The following is a 20,387-nucleotide window of genomic DNA, read 5'->3' as shown; positions in this document are numbered from 1 at the left end:
GCCACAGCAACACGGGATCCGAGTTGCATCTGTGACCTACACCACAGCTCACGGCAACACCAGATCCTTAACTCACAGAGCGAGGCCAGGTATCGAACCCTCAACCTCATGGCTGCTAGTTGGATTCGTTTCCGTTGTGCCACAGTGGGAACTCTGAAACACTGACTTTTGTATGTTGACATTGTACTGTTTGTTTTCTCCATTCACTGTCATCAGGATGTGAGACACTGAGTTCGTGTCCATTTCCTTCCACTCTTCAGGGTGCTCAGATCTTTTTTTCTTTCTTTTTTTTTTTTTGTCTTTTTGCCTTTTCTAGAGCCACTCCCGCGGCATATGGAGATTCCCAGGCTAGGGGTCGAATCAGAGCTATAGCCACCAGCCTACACCAGAGCCACAGCAACGCAGGATCTGAGCCGCGTCTGCAACTTACACCACAGCTCACGGCAACGCTGGATCCTTAACCCACTGAGCAAGGCCAGGGATCAAACCCTCAACTTCATGGTTCCTAGTCGGATTAGTTAACCACTGTGCCACAACAGGAAATCCTCTTTTCTTCTTTTTTCTCAATTAATTTTTCTGTTGTAGGAATGCGAAACATGATATGTACCCTCAACAAAATTTTAAGCGCACAATACAGTATTGTTAACTATAGGAACGATGTGATACAGCAGATCTCTTGCACTTATGCTTCGTGCATAACTAAAACTTTATATCCGTTGAATAGCAAAGATCCAAATATTCTGTACTTCAGTGTTTCCTTTTCTTTCCAGTGTCCATAAAGTTTTATTGGAACACAGCTATGCACATTAATTTATGTATTATCTATGGCTGCTTTTTCATTGCAGTTTAAGTTTTATCCCCCCAGCTTTATTGCGATATAATTGACATATAGCATTGTGTAAGTTTAAGGTACATAATGTGATAATTTGATATATGTATATAATTGCAAAACAATCACTACAGTAAAGTTAGTCGGCACTTCCATCTTCGATCTCTGGAACACATTCATCTTTTAACTGAAAGTTTGGGAGTTCCTGTCATGGCTCAGCAGTAACAAACCCAACTAGTATCCATGAGGACATGGGTTCGATCCCTGGCCTCGCTCAGTGAGTAAGGATCCGGTGTTGCCGTGAGCTGTGGTGTAGGTTGCAGAGGCTGCTTTGATCCCTCATTGCTGTGCTGTGGTGTAGGCCAGCAGCTGCAGCTCCAATTTGACCCCTAGCCTGGGAACTTCCATATGCCACAGGTGCAGCCCTAAAAAAATATTAAAAAGAAAGAAAGAAAGAAAACCCAGAAAGTTTGCACTTTTTGCAGCGTCTCCTTGTTTGCCCTACTTCCAAGCCCTTGACAACCATCATTCTACTCTCTGCTACTGTGAGTTTGAAATTTTTAGATTTCACATGTGAGATCAAACAGTGTGTCTTTCTCTGACCTATTCCACTTAGCATTTGCCCTCAATTTCCATCCACATTGCCACAAAAGGAAGGCTTTCCTTCTTTTTACTGACCGAGTCATATTTCATTGTATTTACAAATCACATCTCTTGATCCCTTCATCTGTTGGTGGATGCTTGGTTTGTTTTCATGTCTTGGCTATTTTGAATGAGGCTGCAATGAACATGGGGTGCAGACATTGCTTCCAGGGGGTGATTTCATTTCCTTTGGATAGCTTCTCAGGGGTGGGTGTGCTGGATCCTATGGTAGTTCTCTCTTTATGGAGGTTTTTTGAGGCATCTCCATACTGTTTTCCATAGTGGCCACACCAATTTATACTTTCACCAACAGTGTACAAGGAAAGCTCAGGGTTTCTCATCTATGAAATGGAGCAAATAATACCTATCTAAATTGTTAAGGCTGGGTGTAGCATGATGCCTGGAAAATGCCTATGTGCTTCCTGTGTACAGAGAAGCTATTATCAATCACCTTATTTCTGGAAGTGATGGGAACAGTTGTGAATAGAGTTGTTTGTGGAGTGTTTGGTCCTGAAGTTAGCCCTCGCACTTTGCATTTATTTATTTATTTATTTATTTATTTTTTTGTCTTTTGTCTTTTTGTTGTTGTTGTTGTTGTTGCTATTTCTTGGGCCGCTCCCGCGGCATATGGAGGTTCCCAGGCTAGGGGTTGAATCGGAGCTGTAGCCACCGGCCTACGCCAGAGCCACAGCAACTCAGGATCTGAGCCGAGTCTGCAACCTACACCACAGCTCACGGCAACACCGGATCATTAACCCACTGAGCAAGGGGCAGGGACTGAACCCGCAACCTCGTGGTTCCTAGTCGGATTTGTTAACCACTGCACCACGACGGGAACTCCACACTTTGCATTTAAATGTTTCCATGTCATGTTCTCCCACTAGACTGTGAACACCTTAAAGGCAGGCGTGGCCTCGTGGGTCTTTGACTTTTACTGGGCTCCTGATGCATGTTACTAGGTGAATACATGATGAGCTCAGATTCTTAACTTCCTAGCTGTTTAAAATGGTTTAGGAAATAATTGGAAGGAGTCTAGATGTCAGGCTCCCTCCCCTTTTCTCCCTCTTTTGACTAAAAGGAATGCATTTTCTGGACATGTGACCTGGGGAAGAGATTTTGGTAAAGCAGTTAACTAAAAATGTACTGTTAAATGTCAAACTCACTGCAAATTAGCATAAATCTAAGGCTTGCTTTTTTATGGGAGAATTCTTATGTTATTATTATTATTATTATTTTTGCTTTTTAGGGAGGTTCCCAGGCTAGGGCTCGATCTGGAGTTACAGCTGCAGGCCCACACCACAGCCACAGAAATGCAGGATCCGAGCCCTGTCTGTGACCTACACCACAGCTCACAGCGACGCCAGATCCTTAACCTACTGAGCGAGGACAGGGATCAAACTCACAACTTCATGGTTACTGGTTGGATTTGTTTCTGCCCTGCCACAATGGGAACTCCTTCCTATTTTTTTTTTCATTATTTTTCTTTGAAAATATTTTATCAATTTGAACCCATAAGAATATTTTGGACTTAGTCAATTGACTGTACTAGGTTTTCCCCCTAGAGGTGAATAGTTTTGCTGAGTAAAATTCACTAGTTCCATGTCAAATCTATAATACAGGATTGCTGGCTGTGATTTTTTTTTTTTTAACTTTCTAGTCTAAATTGGAACCTTATGGACATTGAACCTAGAAACATATGCCAATGTGCTTTCTATGTAGAAAATCTTTTTTCATATTATTAACAAAATCACTATTGTGTTCCAGGCTTTGTTCTCTGGGGATGAATCTTAGTAAATCACTTCCTGCCATTCCGATACCTCAGATCTCAAACTGCCCGAAGCTTTAACAAGAGATGCATCAGAAAATACAATTAAAAAATCCAAGAAGGTTATGATGACAGGAAAAAATAATTCCCATTTCTCCTACAAGGGTAGGGAGAAGGCAGGAAGGATAGGAGAGGATTTAAGAATCTGGTTCTTCTATGTCTGAAAAAAGACAGTTCAGATGAATTACTAGTGCCTTAAATAAGAAACAGGAAAAAATCCTCCACACAGAGAGTCACTTTAGCCAGCCATAAACATTTGGTACTCATCTCCAGCCTCCAGGAGCCGAGAAATTGAGACATGTCTGGAAAAAAAAATTAGGCTAGGCATACCTTTAAAAACGAAAATTGGAAGTAAAATGCATTGTGCTCAGACTTCTCAGCCCTCTCTGTATCTTGAGTCTGTCACTTTAACAGCTCTGGAAAGTTCGAGGTTTCCTGCGTGTATACCACTCCCCGACCCCGAACATATTTTACCAATTTCGTTTACAAAGAGAATTTAGGTCTTCCCTGTCGTGCTTCACTCACCTATAATGTGGGGATCGTAAATATGTTTCCATCTTCTAAGGAACATTCTCTTGCATTGCATTCCCAAGTTGTGCTGTCCAGATGTGAAAGGTTAAGTCACTTTTAAAATTTCTTCAGAGCAGTGATCTCTTTGCGGAAGACAGTGTGTCTTTTATACAATGACAGGTTAGGAAAGGAGCCTTTTGTTTGAATAGACAAGGTGCACCTGAACTTTCTTTTCCTGTGCAGCCCTGGATTTCTATTATGGAGGAAGTGATAGAGAAGGGGCTGAGAGTTTGGAGAAGTTTTGAAAAGGATGTCAGATTGATGCAGATCTATCATTTTCCCATTCCTGAAGGCTCAGGTTTTACGTGCATGTCGCCACAAGTGGGTCTGAATTCTTGGGAGGAAGCCTAAAACTGCTGGCAGGTCTGCCTTCCAGGTTATGGATGCTGGTTCGACTTGGTAACTGTTTGTGTGTTGATTGGACCAGTGACACATGTGAGGCAAAATCTTTTTCTTTTTTCTTTTTGTCTTTTCTATGGCTGCACCCTTGGCATATGGAGGTTCCCAGGCCAGGGGGTCTAATTGGAGCTGTAGTCGCCGCAATGCAGACTACTCCAGAGCCACAGCAATGCAGGATCCGAGCCGAATCTGCAACCTATGCCACAGCTCACGGCAACACGGTACGCTTAACCCACTGAGTGAGGCCAGGAATCGAACCTACAGCCTCATGGTTCCTAGCTGGATTCATTAACCACTAAGGCACAACAGGAGCCCCATGGCAAGATCTTTTGAATGAAACTCATAGTGCCATGATCCAGACTATGAATTAGGTGATGCTGTCTCTCCTCCCCCGACCATGGAGAATTTATCTTCGTTTTAGAACTGACCTTCTCCACTTAGAAAAAAAAAAAATCCCTTTTTGAAAAAAGGAACTCAAATTAAAGGGAATGCATATGGTCTGAGAGGCCATGTAGTTCTCTTTGATGATTCTGTCCATAAAGGGGGGATTGATAGTCCCAGCTGATCAAGAGTACAATAGGATCCATTATATTCCTTCTACTTCTCTTTCCTTTGTCTGCATAATTTGCTCTCCAAAACTTAAATAAAGGTTATCTCAGTGGTTCTTGTGCTTTTAGACCCTGAAATTCTGTACAAGACACCTTGAAAGCCCTGAGCAATTTATTGCAATTAACACGTCATAGTGGGAGAAAAAAAAAAGAATTTGGAATTTGAAGATTTGGGGCCTAAATATCGGGCAGGCATTCATTTTACTGAATGGCTTTATGGCAATTTAACTTTTTTTTTTTTTTTTTTTGCTTTTTAGGGCCGAATGCTCAGCATATGGAAGTTCCCAGGCTAGGGCTCAAATTGGAGCTACAGCTGCCAGCCTACACCACAGCCACAGCAATGTGGGATCATACCTGCATCTGCAGCCTACACTACAGCTCACGGCAATGCCGGATCCTTAACCCACTGAGTGAGGCCAGGCATCAAACTTGCATCCTCATGGATCCTAGCTGGGTTCATTAACTGCTGAGCCATGAAGTGATCTCTTCTTAACATTTTTGAAATCAGCTTAATTAGTAAAACAATAATAATAATATCTTTCTTACAGGGTGGTTGTAAGGATCCTTGAGATACTTTACGCTGAACCATTGAAAATTGTCAATATTAACTTTCTTTTGTTTTGGCTGCACCTGGGTCATACGCAAGTTCCTGGGCTAAGGACTGAAACTCCACTACAGCTGCAACCAATGCCACAGCCGTGGCAGCACTGGATTCTTAAGCCACTGTGCCACAGTGGGAACTCCTCAATGTTAACTCTTTTTTTTTTTTTAAGGGCTGCACATGTGGCACATGGAAGTTCCCAGCTAGGGGCTGAACTGCAGCTGCAAATGTCAGCCTGCATCATAGCCACAGCAACCTGGGATCCGAGCCGTGTCTGTGACCTACACCACAGCTCATGGCAACACTGGATCCTAAACCCACTGAGTGAGGCCAGGGATCGAACCCATATTCTCATGGATACTATTTGTACTTAGGTATTAAAAGTCATCTAGGAGTTCTCATCGTGGCCCAGAGGAAATGACTCTGACTAGGATCCATGAGGACACAGGTTCCATCCCTGGCCTCGCTCAGCGAGTTTAAGGAGCTGTAGTGTAGGTCGCAAGAGGCAGCTTGGATCTGGCGTTGCTGTGGCTGTGGCTGTGACATAGGCCGGCAGCTATAGCTCCAATTTGACCCCTAGCCTGGGAACCTCCATGTGTCAAGGGCATGGCCCTAAAGAAGCAAAAAAAAAAAAAAAAAAAAAAATCTGCAGATTATTTCAAGTTTTCATTAGTTATTACCAAGTATTATGCCATTTTACATAAGAGACTTGAGCATCTGTGGATTATGTTATCTGAGGCGAGTTCCGGAACCAACCCCCCTTGAATGCAGAGGGAAGAGAGAAGAAAGACTGTGTGTATATCTATAGATATAGATGTACATACATGTACATACATGTATTTCCATAAGTGTATATGTATGTCCATATATATAATTCCAAAGTTAGGGTGGAGATCAGGTTGGATATGGACAAAACTCAGTCTCATTTCTCCTATACTTTTATTTTTTTTTTATTTTTATTTTTTTTAAATTTTATTTTTTTATTTTCCCACTGTACAGCAAGGGGGTCAGGTTATCCTTACATGTATACATTACAATTACAGTTTTCCCCCCACCATTTCTTCTGTTGCAACATGAGTATCTAGACATAGTTCTCAATGCTATTCAGCGGGATCTCCTTGTAAATCTATTCTAGGTTGTGACTGATAAGCCCAAGCTCCCGATCCCTCCCACTCCCTCCCCCTCCCATCAGGCAACCACAAGTCTCTTCTCCAAGTCCATGATTTTCTTTTCTGAGGAGAAGTTCATTTGTGCTGGATATTAGATTCCAGTTATAAGTGATATCATATGGTATTTGTCTTTGTCTTTCTGGCTCATTTCACTCAGTATGAGATTCTCTAGTTCCATCCATGTTGCTGCAAATGGCATGATGTCATCCTTTTTTATGGCTGAGTAGTATTCCATCGTGTATATATACCACATCTTCCGAATCCAATCCTCTGTCGATGGACATTTGGATTGTTTCCATGTCCTGGCTATTGTGAATAGTGCTGCAATGAACATGCGGGTGCATGTGTCTCTTTTAAGTAGAGCTTTGTCCGGATAGATGCCCAGGAGTGGGATTGCATCTCCTATACTTTTATTTTTATGTTTTAAATGGCCATTTCTCTTCATTTAAGAGAAAATGAAGTTCCGAGAAAGGGTCAAAGATCTTTAGTGTAAGCAATTTGATGAAAGTATTTCCAAAGAAGCGAAGGGGGTAATTCAGGTGAAAATTGCTCTGGAAAATACACAATTTATATTTTTTAAAATATTTGTTGTCAAGGAAAGAACGTTTATATGTATGTATGATCGGGTCTTTTTGCTGTACAGTGAAAAATTGACAGAACACTGTAAACCAACTATAATGGAAAAAATAAAAATCATTAAAAAAATAAAATCGTAGTTGTCAAGGAACGTTTCATAAATCATTGGTTAATATTTGAAGACAAATATGGAATTAGGTTGAAATACTTTCCCCACAGCCACCCCAGCTGTTCCCGACACGACCTCAGAGTCTCACTAGGTTCAGGATCTGGACTGAACAATAGTCATTTTAGGATGCTGTTCCTCCATGCCAAGATTTTTGTGGCTGGAAAAGTCAAGCAAGAAATTTAGACCGGTTTTATTGAACGGGCTCAATAATTTTCAGTACTAGTTCAGTAATTTTAATTTGGAATATCCTCAGCAAATTATCATTTGGAATTTAATATTCTAAATTTCCTCTAGACCCTACTAAATTTTCATGACTTTATATTTTTTTTCTGGCTTTCTCTGGGTATCACTTGTCTGGATCTGGTGTTCTTGATGTGTTCATATTTTTAGAATCAAAAAACAGATCAGAACTTTACTGAGGCTGAAACCTTGCCGACAAGGCTTCTATTTAAGAAGGAAGATAAGCACTTTGTTGAAAATTCAGTAGCCTCTAACCCCCCAACTCTCTTTCTCATTTTTAGATAGAAAAACAGAATGGCAATAATTTCTGTTAGGTGAAATCTTAATGCTCCCCTTAGATGTAAGCTTGACGTTTGGATCATGGAATCAAGATCTTTGGTTTTAGGTTTGAAATTACTCTGTGACTAGACAGTTCATATCTTGACTTCAAGATTCTGAGCTTTAAAATCAATATGGTAATTCTCTTTTTCCCTAGGGTGGTGGAGGGGGGCTTATAGAACTTTTGAACTTATAGAACTAATTTGTAATTTGTAACATGCCTTGATGAATAAAAGGACTTCATAGATGTGATAAACATTGTTATAATTACAACTTCTGTGTTTGTAGGCAAACTACTAGCACAATTGAAATTGTTCACACATCAAAAATTAAGTAAAGACTTGGCCATGTTCCAGTTGATTTAATAAATGTAGATAGCCAAAAGACATACTTCATTATAAAAAGTGGACTTTTTTTCCCCAGGAAAAGGAAGGTTTTGTTTGTTTGTTTTTGTTTTTTTAGGTCTGCATCTACAGCATATGGAAGTTCCCAGGCTAGGGATTGAATTGGAGATGCAACTGCCAGCCTATACCACAGCCATAGCAACTTGGGATCTGAGCTGCTGTGTCTGCAACCTATACCACAGCTCATGGCAACACTGGGTCCTTGACCCACTGAGCGAGGCCAGGGATAGAACTTGTGTCCTCATGGGTACTAGTTGGGTTTGTTAACCACTGAGCCAGGACAAGAACGCCCAAAAGGAAGTATTCTTGAACAAACCAGTTTCCTGTCTGTTCAGATGAACCAAACAGCTGTTAAATGTTCACTTTTATTTTGTAGATGCAGTTTTACAAAGATAGCAAGTGGTTTTAGTTGTTTTTATTTATTTATTTATTTATTTATCTTTTTGCTATTTCTTTGGGCCGCTCCCACGGCATATGGAGGTTCCCAGGCTAGGGGTCTAATCGGAGCTGTAGCCACTGGCCTACGCCAGAGCCACAGCAACGCTGGATCCGAGCCTCGTCTACAACCTACACTACAGCTCAGGGCAACACCGGATCATTAACCCACTGAGCAAGGGCAGGGGCCGGATCATTAACCCACTGAGCAAGGGCAGGGACCGAACCCGCAACCTCATGGTTCCTAGTCGGATTCGTTAACCACTGCACCACGACGGGAACTCCTTGTTTGTTTTTAAAGTAGACACTTCTACTGACAGTGCTAAGTGCTGGCAAGGATTAGGGTTAGCTGACAAAGTATAGAAGGCTCTGATAAATTTGAATTTTAGATAAATAAGCATAAGGTTTTGCTGTATGCATGTCTTATGCAGCATTTCACTATGTAATGGTGAAAGAAATTGCAATATATTCCTACACTACAGTACTAGAAAGCAATAAGGATAAACAAACTGCAACTATATGCAACAGTAGGGATGAATTTCAGCAACACAGGATTGAAGGAAGGCAACAGTCCCAAAGAATGTGTGCTGGATTATCCCATGTACATTAATTTAGAGAGAGACAAAACAAAACTATGGGGTTAGGTCAGCCTAGTGGTTAACACTCAAAAGGTTGTGAAACGGAGGTAGAAGGCAGCCCTGGGGTGCTGGTCATGTTTTGTTGGATGATCTGGGTGTTAGTTACAGACGTGTCTTCATTTTATGAAAATTCATTAAGGTGTTATATTTGTGTTCTCTCAAATTTTCTTTATGTACGTCTTTTTAAGTAATGATTTTTATTTTTTCTGTTATAGTTGGTTAACAGTGTCTGTCAATTTTCTACTGTACAGCAAAGTGACCCAGTCACACATATATACATTTTTTTTCTCACATTATCCTCCATCATGTTCCATCACAAGTGACTAGATATAGTTCCCTGTGCTATACAGCAGGATCTCATTGCTTATTCTCACCAAATGCAATAGTTTGCATCTATTAACCCCAGACTCTCAGCCCATCCCACTCCCTCCCTCTCCCACTTGGCAACCACAAGTCTGTTCTCCAAGTCCATGAGTTTCTTCTCTGTGGAAAGGTTCATTTAGACTGTATATTTGATTCCAGATATAAGTGATATCATATGGTATTTGTCTTTCTCTTTCTGACTTACTTCACTTAGTATGAGTCTCTAGTTCCATCCATGTTGCTGCAAGTGGCGTTGTTTTGTTCTTTTTTATGCTGAGTATTATTCCGCTGTGTATATATACTACATCTTGTTAATCCATTCATCTGTTGATGGACATTTAGGTTGTTTCCATGTCTTGGCTATTGTGAATAGTGCTGCAATGAACATGCAGGTACATGTGTCTTTTTCAAGGAAAGTTTTATCTGGATATATGCCCAAGAGTGGAATTTCTGGGTCATATGGTAGTTCTATGTGTAGTTTTCTGAGGTACCTCCATAGTGTTTTTCATGATGGTTGTACCAGTTTACATTCCCACAAACAGTGTAGAAGGGGTACCCTTTTTTCCACACCCTCTCCAGCATTTGTTATTTGTTGACTTGTTAATGATGGCCATTCTGACAGGTGTGAGGTGGTACCTCATTGTAGTTTTGATTTATATTTCTGTAATAATTAGTGATGTTAAACATTTTTTCATGTGCATGTTGGCCATCTGTATATCTTCTTTGGAGAAATGTCTATTTAGGTCTTTTGCCCATATTTCAATTGGGTTGTTGGCTTTTTTGCTGTTGAGTTGTATAAGTTGTTTGTATAATTTAGAGATTAAGCCCTTTTCATTTGTGTCGTTTGAAACTTGTGTATATCTGAATACAGTTTACAAGAAAAGGGAAAAATACCATGCTTTAAACACTTTAACTAACTTTTTTTTCTTTGTCTTTTTAGGGCCACATCCGCAGCATAAGGAAGTTCCCAGGCTAGGGGTTGAATCGGAGCTACAGCTGCCAGCCTACGCCACAGCCACAGCAACGTGGGATCTGAGCCACATCTGCGACCTACACCACAGCTCATGGCAATGCCAGATCCTTAACCCACTGAGCAAGGCCAGGGATCAAACCTGTGTCCTCATGGATACTAGTCAGATTTGTTTCCCCTGAGCCATGATGAGAACTCCTAACTAATTTCTTAAATCTAGAAAATTTCCAGAGAGAAATTTGAGAAAGTGAAAAATGACATATTCATATAGTTTTACATTTATTATATGACTATTCTATGAAATTAAGATATCTGTTTAAGCTTAAAGTTATGTTTAGTATCATTATTTGTTCTTGAAAACTACTTTGAATGCATAAAAACTAAGAATCTGGCTGTAATTATTTGTTTATATACCAAGTAATTTTTCACTTCTTAGTGGGGACTGCATGAAACAATGGTTATCAGATTTGACCACAAGTATTAGGTGAATTCTGTTTTTATAAAAATTATTTGGGTAAGAATAATATGAATGGATTAAGGATGAATTCAAAGCAAATAATTGTGTTAAAAGAGGGAGAAAATATCAGCATTTATTTAAAATTGAAAATCTTTCAAATAACAATAATTTCTATTGATGAGAAGTAATACCCCTTGTCATAAACACAGAAAACTGACTAGTGATGTTTTTAAAACTGACCTGAGCAGTAAAAATACACACACACACACACAAATCTACCAGATAAAATATACATAAAATAGGGAGTTCTCATTGTGGCTTAGCAGATTAAGAACCTGACTAGTATCCACAAGTATGTGGGTTTGATCCCTGGCCTCCCTCAGTGGCTTAAGGATCCAGTGTTGCCACATGCTTCAGCATAGGTCACAGATGCAGCTTGGATCCCGCATTGCTGTGGCTGTGGTGTAGGCCAGCAGCTGCAGCTCTGATTCAACCCCTAGCCTGGGATCTTCCATATGCCACAGGTGTGGGACTAAGAAAAGAGACATAAAATAAATATATGTAAATTAAAGACTTAATATTCTATTCATTGAAAAAATATATATGATGAAGATGGGAAAATTAAAGACTTAATATTCTATTCATTGAAAAATATATATGATGAAGATGGGAAAATTTTTTCAAATGAATGTTTTCTTCTGGTTTTGATGCAATTAGTAATGCAGTGTTGTTCTTAATTGATGTTTGGATTTATTGATTACAATGCATATGCAGGGTGTGACAATTCAGCAAAGTGGTTGGTTTAAAAAAAAACAAACCACTTGAAAACTGATACATTAAAGTGTTTGTTTGCTTTGGAAGGTAATCCTCATGTGGGTGACACAGTCTAGTTGGCTGTTGTGGTGGTTACACTGAGTTGTAGAAATGTTACACTGAGCTGTTGTCATTGACTTGTCCTCCTCTTGTTGGTCCGTGATGGAGTCCTCCACATCGTTCTCAACTTTTAGGCCCTTTCCAGGTCTACAATTTCATAATTCTGACTTCCTGATACTCCCTTTACATGAAGGCGACACTAATAGTGACCATTTCCAAATGAGAAATATTTATAGAAAGTCAGAGTGTCCGTGATGCCCCAAATCAGATGACTGCAGTTTCTGGGAAGGAGTCAAAGTGATGTGATTACATACATACCCAGGCTTGGAAAATAACAAACCTGCCTGTGAATCTCGGCTAAAGGGCTAACTAGCTACTTTGGCAGTTTGCTTAATCTCTCTAAGCCTCATTTTCCCCCTCCTTAACATGGGGACAATTGTATCTTATGCTTCATAGAGGTTGTTGTGTATAATAAAGATAATAACAATAGAAATCGTTTAATATGACACCTGTTACACGAAGAGAGGGCACTACACGGAATAAGCCACAGATGAAGAAAACCAACAGAACAATAGCTTGTTTAGCTCTGAAATCCTTAGACCTTCCTCCTGGGTCAAGTGAAGGGTATATTTTATAAATGGGGTTACAAAAACTGAACATAAATTTGCTAGTGCCAGGTTCTGAACACATTCATGCAGGGTGGCAAACCAGCATCTTGCTTTCATTCACATACATGTGGCCAACTGGAGCTCAGACTGAAGCTTTTACTGTTTTGTATTGAATTCCAGAGAGTAAAGAAGTGGGACCTTATTTGGCCAGGTCGGTCTATGGGTGACATTGTCTATAGTCTTTCAAGTTTGTCTCATTTCTGGTCTTCTCAAGATCTGCCTTTAGAATGCACCTGTATGTAGGGCCATGTGTATGTCAATATTAATCAGTCTGAGGACAGGAAATTCAAAGTTGGGGTGTCGCATGTACATTGGGTAGCAGAACTGCAGCTGTGCATGAAGCAGGAATGGTATTCCATGGAGTTCTCCTCCCTACTTTGCATCCAAGACGCTGACTATACTGTATCATACACACGTACTATATACTAGACAACCTTCTTAGCAATGAAACAAGAACCTATTGCTTAAAACTGGTGGTTCCTCAATGCTTGTAGAACAACAGCTCCTTGTAAAGTCAGACAATTTAATGGACTCCCTCCCCTCACACACTTGTGGCTTGCACTTTCAGTATCTGTTTCTTGAGAAGATACAAAATGGGAGTTCCCATCATGGCTCAGCAGTTAATGAACCCAACTGGCATCTAAGAGGAGGCAGGCTTGATCCCTGGCCTCGATCAGTGGTTTAAGGATCCAGCGTTGCCATGAGCTGTGGTGTAGGTCAAAGACATGGCTCGAATCCCACATTGCTGTGGCTCTGGTGTAGACCGGCAGCTGTAGCTCTGATTCGATCCCTAGCCTGGGAACCTCCATATGCCACGGGAGCAGCACTCAAAAGACACACACGCATAAAAAGATACAAAATGGCACAAAGATACAGAAAATAGTATGACTTTATGAATGTGTATTTTATCTGTAATAAGCTCTGCGTAACAATTGACATTTCCAAATCAAGGCTTCACTTCCTTTCCCAAAAGAGCTGAATTAAATTAGAGGATTATTTTTCCTTTTCTCACAACCATTGGGAGTGTTCTTGAGTTGCATTACTGTAACCAAAGGGTGGTGGTTTAGGTGTTTTTCTTAAAATAAGGTAACAATTGCCTGGCAGATGAATTCAGTCTTCCTTTGAGAAGGCAGAAAGCTTCTTTTAAATGTAAGATTTTCTCACACTGGTCAATGCCCTCTCTACCTTTCCACTACAAGCTTCAAATACTCATTGCCTGAACATAAGGACCATGTCACACACTTCTGTCCACTTCAGGGAGACAAGCACGTTGCCTCTACTGCAGGTATGTATCAATCAGGATTGGCTTCATCATGCTGCAGTAACAAACATCTCCAAAATCTTAGTGGCCTAAACCACAAAGGTTTTTTTTCTCACTTATATTACATGTTCAGCGCAGATATGCAAGGGGCTGTGCTCATTCTCTCAGAGACCCAGGGTGGCTAAGAAGCCACCAGCTTGAGTTATAAGCCACTATGCCCCAGGGAATAGAGAACTTGAGCCTTGCATCAACAATTCAATGTTCTGTCCTGGAAGTGACACATTTCTGCTCTCTATTCATTGGCAAAAACCATCACATGACCCCACCCAACACTTTGGAGCTAGGAAGTTCAATTCTTTCCTGAGCCTGGGAGACTGACCACTGTCTTGAACAGCACCAGTGGCCACCACAACATACTGAATGAATATTTGGTGACTGCTTTCACTTCCTTTCCTCAGAAAGAGCTCATGGATTTTTTTTTCCTTTAGGGCCACACCCACAGCATATGGAAGTTCCCAGGCTAGGGGTTGAATTGGAGCTGCAGCTGCTGACCTCTGCCACAGCCACAGGAACATGGAATGAGAGCCACAGCTGTGACCTACACCACAGCTCATGGCAATGCCAGATCCTAAACCCACTGAGAAGGGCCAGGAATCAAACCCATATCCTCATGGATACTGACTTGCTAAGCCACAACAAAAACTCGTCATGCATCTTTCTTACTTCCAGTTGTTGTTAGTTACTCTGTTAGTCTTCTTCTGCAGGACTTAGAGATAAAAACAAAACAGTATCAAGAATGCATCTTACATTTTATTTTTCAGTCTGCTGTTCTCTTTAACTTTTTCCCCTTGCAATCCTCTTATTCCACTCCTGGGACTTTTGACCTATTATAGCCCCTCCTGGCTTTGACAATGAGGCTGAAACTTACAGGGCTCCAGACCAATACTGAGAAAAAGCATTTGCCTGGTTCCCTTTCTGGGTTCTGTCATGTGTCACAGTTTTTCCCCCTCCCAGATATTCTTCCATTAGTATTACCAGATTCCTGAGTTTTCCTGAGAGAACCTCACATTCTTTCCTCCCACCTCTCTTGAACTTTCAACTCCAAAATCTCTTAGGCCTTGTAAGGGGATTCGTGCTGAGAAAATCACAACTCTAGTTAGGGTTAGTTCTCGCTTCCAGTTACAGAAAAAAAAAAAAAAGAAAGAAAAAGAAAAAAGCAGGATGCATGAAAGAAGGAGCTTTGCTGAAAGATGGCTCTAGCTGCCTCCTGTATTTTATCTGTTTGGATTTAATGTCCATGTTGTACAGTTTCAGTAACTGTTGTGAGGTTCAGTCCCAAACTTCAGTAATAGGAGTTATCTACTCATATTAAAAATAGTAAAATGCTAAATGTCCATCGACAGAGGAATGGATTAAGAAAATGTGGTATATATACAGTGGAATATTACTCAGCCATAAAAGAGACAAATTAATGCCATTTGCAGCAACATGGATGGATCTGGAGACTCTCATACTAAGTCAAGTAAGAAAGAAAAAGACAAATACCATATGATATCTTTTAATTGTGGAATCTAAAATATGGAACAGACAATCTTATCTTAAAAAAAAAAACAACAGCCAGAAACAGATCATGGCCAAGAAGAGCAGACTTGGGGTGCACAAAGGGAAAGGGAAGGGAGTGGGGTGAGTGGGCATTTTGGGGTTTTTTTGGATGCAAACTGTCCTATTTGGAATGTGGGCAATGGGATCCTACTGTATGGCACAGGGAAATGTGTGTGTGATTGGGTCACCTTGCTGTATAACAAAACCTGATGAAACATTGTAAATAAACTCTAATAATAATAATAATAAAGCAAAAAATAGTAAAATACATATTAGATATTAACTAGACAGTAGATATATTAACGTAGATAATGGATATTAAAAATAGTAGCTGCTAAGAACTGTCCCAAACCAGCTCCTTCTAAGTGAAAAAGTTTTGTGTTTTTTTTTTTTTTAAACAGAGACATTGCTTATAATCAAAGTCTTTAAAAACTTTGGTGTATGTTTAACAGACTTAAACTTTCCCATGATGGGATAGTTCACTCTGAGGTAAAACAGATAGATATGTTTATCCAAACATGGGTATAGTCTTTCTTCTAAGCCCTTCTCTTAGAGCCATCTATAGAGATATATACAGCTATAGAAATGTCTTTGCAACAGGAAAATGCAGTGGAAAATAAACCAGACCAGCTTTGCATTGAGGGCAAGTGATGTGATATATTGTAGGGCAGGCAATTTTAAACACTTCTGTTAGGTCAGGCTCATTTTCTAGTCTAAGATCAGAAGCCAAACATGGCTAAGCCAATGTATGTGTATCTCTATACAAAACATCTGCGAATAACATTATTTTTTGGAGAGATTATGGGCAGGCCCTTTCTTGTAAATATAATTATCTGGGATTATGCTTCAATTCCTGGCACTGTCGGTGAGGCTTAGGAACTTTCCAAGGAATGGCAGTTTTTGCTCTCTGTATGCCATGGCTCCGTTTTGACTGAGAAGGAGCATCCATGAAGCAAGCAGGCTTGTTTGTTTTCCCTGCCAGGTAGGAGATGCTCCTGTAACAAAAGCAGCACAGAAGCTCTTTCTCAGAGAAGAAAAAGTGATCAAAAATGAGAACAAAATGTCGAGAGTGACAAAAAATCAACTAGACCATCCTCCCCCTTCCGTCATGGCATGTGGAAGTTCCCAGGCCAGGGATCGAACCTGTGTCATGGCAGTGACAACCTAGGAGCCTTTAGCCACCAACAGGCTATTACAGTGTGTTTGTTTCGGTTCCACAAGGTGGCGGCCAACACGTTCCTAAGTAGCCATCTGCCTGTGAGAGAACTGAAGCCACTCAGTGGCTGAGTAGTTACGGCGTGTGCTACAGGAATAGATGCTATTGGCACCAGAGGAAACAGATTCAAAGCCTGGGTGCCTGTTGTTCCCGAGACCCTCCCTCTGCAAACCACTTCTTTAACTCTCAGGAGGGTGACAAGCAGAAGAGCAGCCTGACTTCATACAGTGAGGTTCTGCTGGCCCCCAAGCTGGGGACCACAGAGCTTGGTTTTTTCTCTTTACTGCTGTCTTGGTGTTTTCTTTAAGTTAGATAATAAGCAAGCCATCTCTTGGATTTCAAGGCTGAAGGTATCGTCTATAACCAAACATTGAATTGGACAAAAAAATTAGAGCAAGTGGCCGTAGAATGACTGAATGATACTATTAGTTCATTTAGATTTTTTTTTTTTTTTTTGTCTTTTTGCTATTTCTTTGGGCCACTCCCGCGGCTTATGGAGGTTCCCAGGCTAGGGGTCGAATCGGAGCTGTGGCTGCCAGCCTACACCAGAGCCACAGCAACGCAGGATCCGAGCCACGTCTGCAACCTACACCACAGCTCACGGCAACACCAGATTGTTAACCCACTGAGCAAGGGCAGGGACCGAACCCGCAACCTCATGGTTCCTAGTCGGATTCATTAACCACTGCGCCACGACGGGAACTCCAGTTCATTTAGATTTTTACCTAGAAAGATAAATTCATTTAGAAGTTGGAAGGAGAACATTAATTTTTAAAAAGCATTTTAACCTGTTTTATTGAAATCTATTGATTTACAAGGGGATGTTTGTTTCTGGGGTACAGCAAAGTGATTCCGTTTTACATATATGTTTGTGTATATATATGTATGTATGTATGTGTGTATATATATATATATTCTTTCCCATATTCTTTTCCATCATAGTTTCTTACAAGATATTGAATATAGTTCCCTGTTCTTTATGGTAGGACCTTGTTGTTTATCCATTCTATATATGATGGTTTATATCTGCTAATCCCAGACTCCTAATCCATCCCTTTGCTAACCCTTCTCCCCCTTGGCAACCACAAGTCTGTTCTCTATGTCTGTGAGTCTGTTTTTGCTTCGTAGATAAGTTCATTTGTGTCATATTTTTATTTATTTATTTATTTTTTTGTCTTTTTGCTATTTCTTGGGCTGTTCCCGTGGCATATGGAGGTTCCCAGGCTTGGGGTCGAATCGGAGCTGTAGCCACCAGCCTACACCAGAGCCACAGCAACGCGGGATCTGAGCTGCATCTGCAACCTACACCACAGCTCACGACAACGCCTGATCATTAACCCACCGAGCAAGGGCAGGGACCGAACCCACAACCTTATGGTTCCTAGTCGGATTCATTAACCACTGTGCCACGCTGGGAACTCCTGTGTCATATTTTAGATTCCACACATAAGGGATATCATATGGTATTTGGATTTCTCTTTCTAGCTGACGTCACTTAGTATGATCATCTCTAGTTCCATCCATGTTGCTGCAAATGGCATTATTTCATTGGAAGGAGCATATTAATATAGTTAAATTCAAGCTTAAAATGTCAGTGAAGTAGAAGCTGGGGTTAGGATGGTTCTCAGTTGAATGTCTCTTTTTCCTAAGAGTGTTGTATTCCTTTGGAAGTACTTGGTTCCAAAAGAGGAATAAGAGGAATAAAACTGCTAAGACCACTTGTCATTTCCATGGAGCCGACCTCATACCTGTAAATAGGTGGAGCACCCTGTGTGGGAGGCTGAGAAGAGGAGACCACCAACAGCTCTCTTCCTTCCAGGCCCACAGGAGTCTTGGGCAAGGGGGTGTGGTACAGAGCCATTTTAGGGTTCTACTCGACAGACTGAGGCTTACAAATAGACCTAAACCTACTGATTGGGCAATAGGGCAGTAAATGCTTCTTCTCTTTCATCAGGGGTCAGAGAGATTGTTCGGTAAGGGGTTGGAAAAAAATGGATTCTTTTGTTCAAAGGTTTGAAAAACACCCTGTCAGCTTAGCCATCTCTCTGATGGAATGGAGAGCATCGAGCCTGAAGTTTCCTTATTTTTAAGTTATAATCAGTGGAAAACTTGGTGGAGCAACAGAGTGTCTTCTTCTTCTTGCGTGTTCTAATCACACCCAGTTTGTTAGACTAGGCATGTCAGAGCAGGTTCTTGATTAATACATAGAGGTTGCTGATAATGCCCAGCTTGGTCTCAACAGGGTGGGAACTTGGGACAGATTGGGTACCAGATAACCCTCAGAGGACGCCTCTTTGCAAATGGCAGAATTAAGGCCTCTTTTGTATTATCGGGTATTTTCACAGTGCAACTGTGCAAATGCTGTTATCCTGCATTGAAAAAGAGACCTTCCCATCACTCTTCCCCAATAGAGGCTTTTAACCATCATAACTATTTTTCCTTCCATGTCCCATGCCCTCAATTTTCACCTTTCTTGGACAGCTTAAGTATTATATCTGGATCCTGTAAGCCCCCAAACACACGATTTTTCTCTGTCATTGTAATTTCCACATTTTGAATAATTTTTAAAAACTTGCTGCCTTTAATTGCTTAATTGTTTATATATTAATCTTTTGGAGGGCAAGGTGAGTGAACAGGTAGAAATGGCCTAAAGAAAGGATTCTATGACTTAAGAAAACCACATCAACAGCCAAGCAGCAAGATGTCTGGCTCTCCCCTGACTTCTGAAATTCTGACACACAGAATTTTTACTCCATGTATGGTTTACCCACTGGTCAATAGAGTTCTGCTGCTATACAGATTTCTGAGCTGTCCTGTGACAATATGACATTGAGGTCATGAGAGAGGCCTCGGCATTCAATAATGTCTCCAGATGAGTGGGTGTACCCATGGGGGCAACCCCCAGAGAGCAGATGAAGACCAGCTCAGGGAGTTCCTGTTGTGGCTCAGCGGGTTAAGGACCTGATGTCATGTTCAGGTGGGTTCAGTCCCTAGCCTTGCTTGGTGGGTTAAGGATCTGGCATTTCTGCAAGCTGCAGTGCAGTTCACAGATATGGCCTGGATCCAGTGCTGCTGTGGCTGTGGTCTAGGAACCAGCTGTAGCTCTGATTTGACCTCAGCCCTGGAAACTTTCATATGTTGCAGGTGCATCCGTAGGAAGAAAGAGAGAGAGACCAGTTCTGAAGAGTATCTGCTGGTGAATGTTACTTAAATCTGAACTTTGAGTCATGAAAAATAGAAAGATGTACGTCGTTATGGTACTGTTTCCAGGTAGGTATTATTTCTTTATCCTCAATAGGAATAATGTTTCTAAGCACAATTTTGACTAGTGTTCCTTCAGAAGCAAAGCTGGGAAAGACCACTTACTTATTGACTAGCTTCCCAAGCCTTCCCAAGCTTTGTACCAGCTCCCAAGAAATCAGCACTTGAACTGTGGTCAATTGACATAATGACATATTAGGCTGATGGTTGCCCGCATAAAAGCAACACCAAATTGTATATTTATTTTGCTAGAAACTTTGATTCTTTTCTGACTGAACCTTGGTAGATTTTGG

General features: G+C 40.9%; 1 long non-coding RNA gene across 11 annotated transcripts in view; it reads left to right on the top strand.

Annotated features, from left to right (window-relative positions):
• LOC146399436 (uncharacterized) overlaps positions 1-20,387 on the top strand; it is a 244,054-nt gene that overhangs the window by 70,270 nt on the left and 153,397 nt on the right. For all 11 annotated transcript variants that reach the window (XR_014817726.1, XR_014817724.1, XR_014817731.1 and 8 more), the window contains exon 6: positions 19,978-20,103. This is a non-coding gene — a long non-coding RNA (uncharacterized LOC146399436). The remainder of the gene's footprint in view (positions 1-19,977; positions 20,104-20,387) is intronic.

Source organism: Sus scrofa, chromosome 10 (assembly GCF_054392235.1).
Source record: "Sus scrofa isolate SSC_HxYL_T2T_F1_AM1 chromosome 10, Sscrofa_HxYL_maternal_Yorkshire_Landrace_v2.0, whole genome shotgun sequence".
Taxonomy (NCBI): domain Eukaryota; kingdom Metazoa; phylum Chordata; class Mammalia; order Artiodactyla; family Suidae; genus Sus; species Sus scrofa.
Note: the sequence above shows the minus strand (reverse complement) of the source record. Positions and strands in the feature narration are given on the sequence as shown.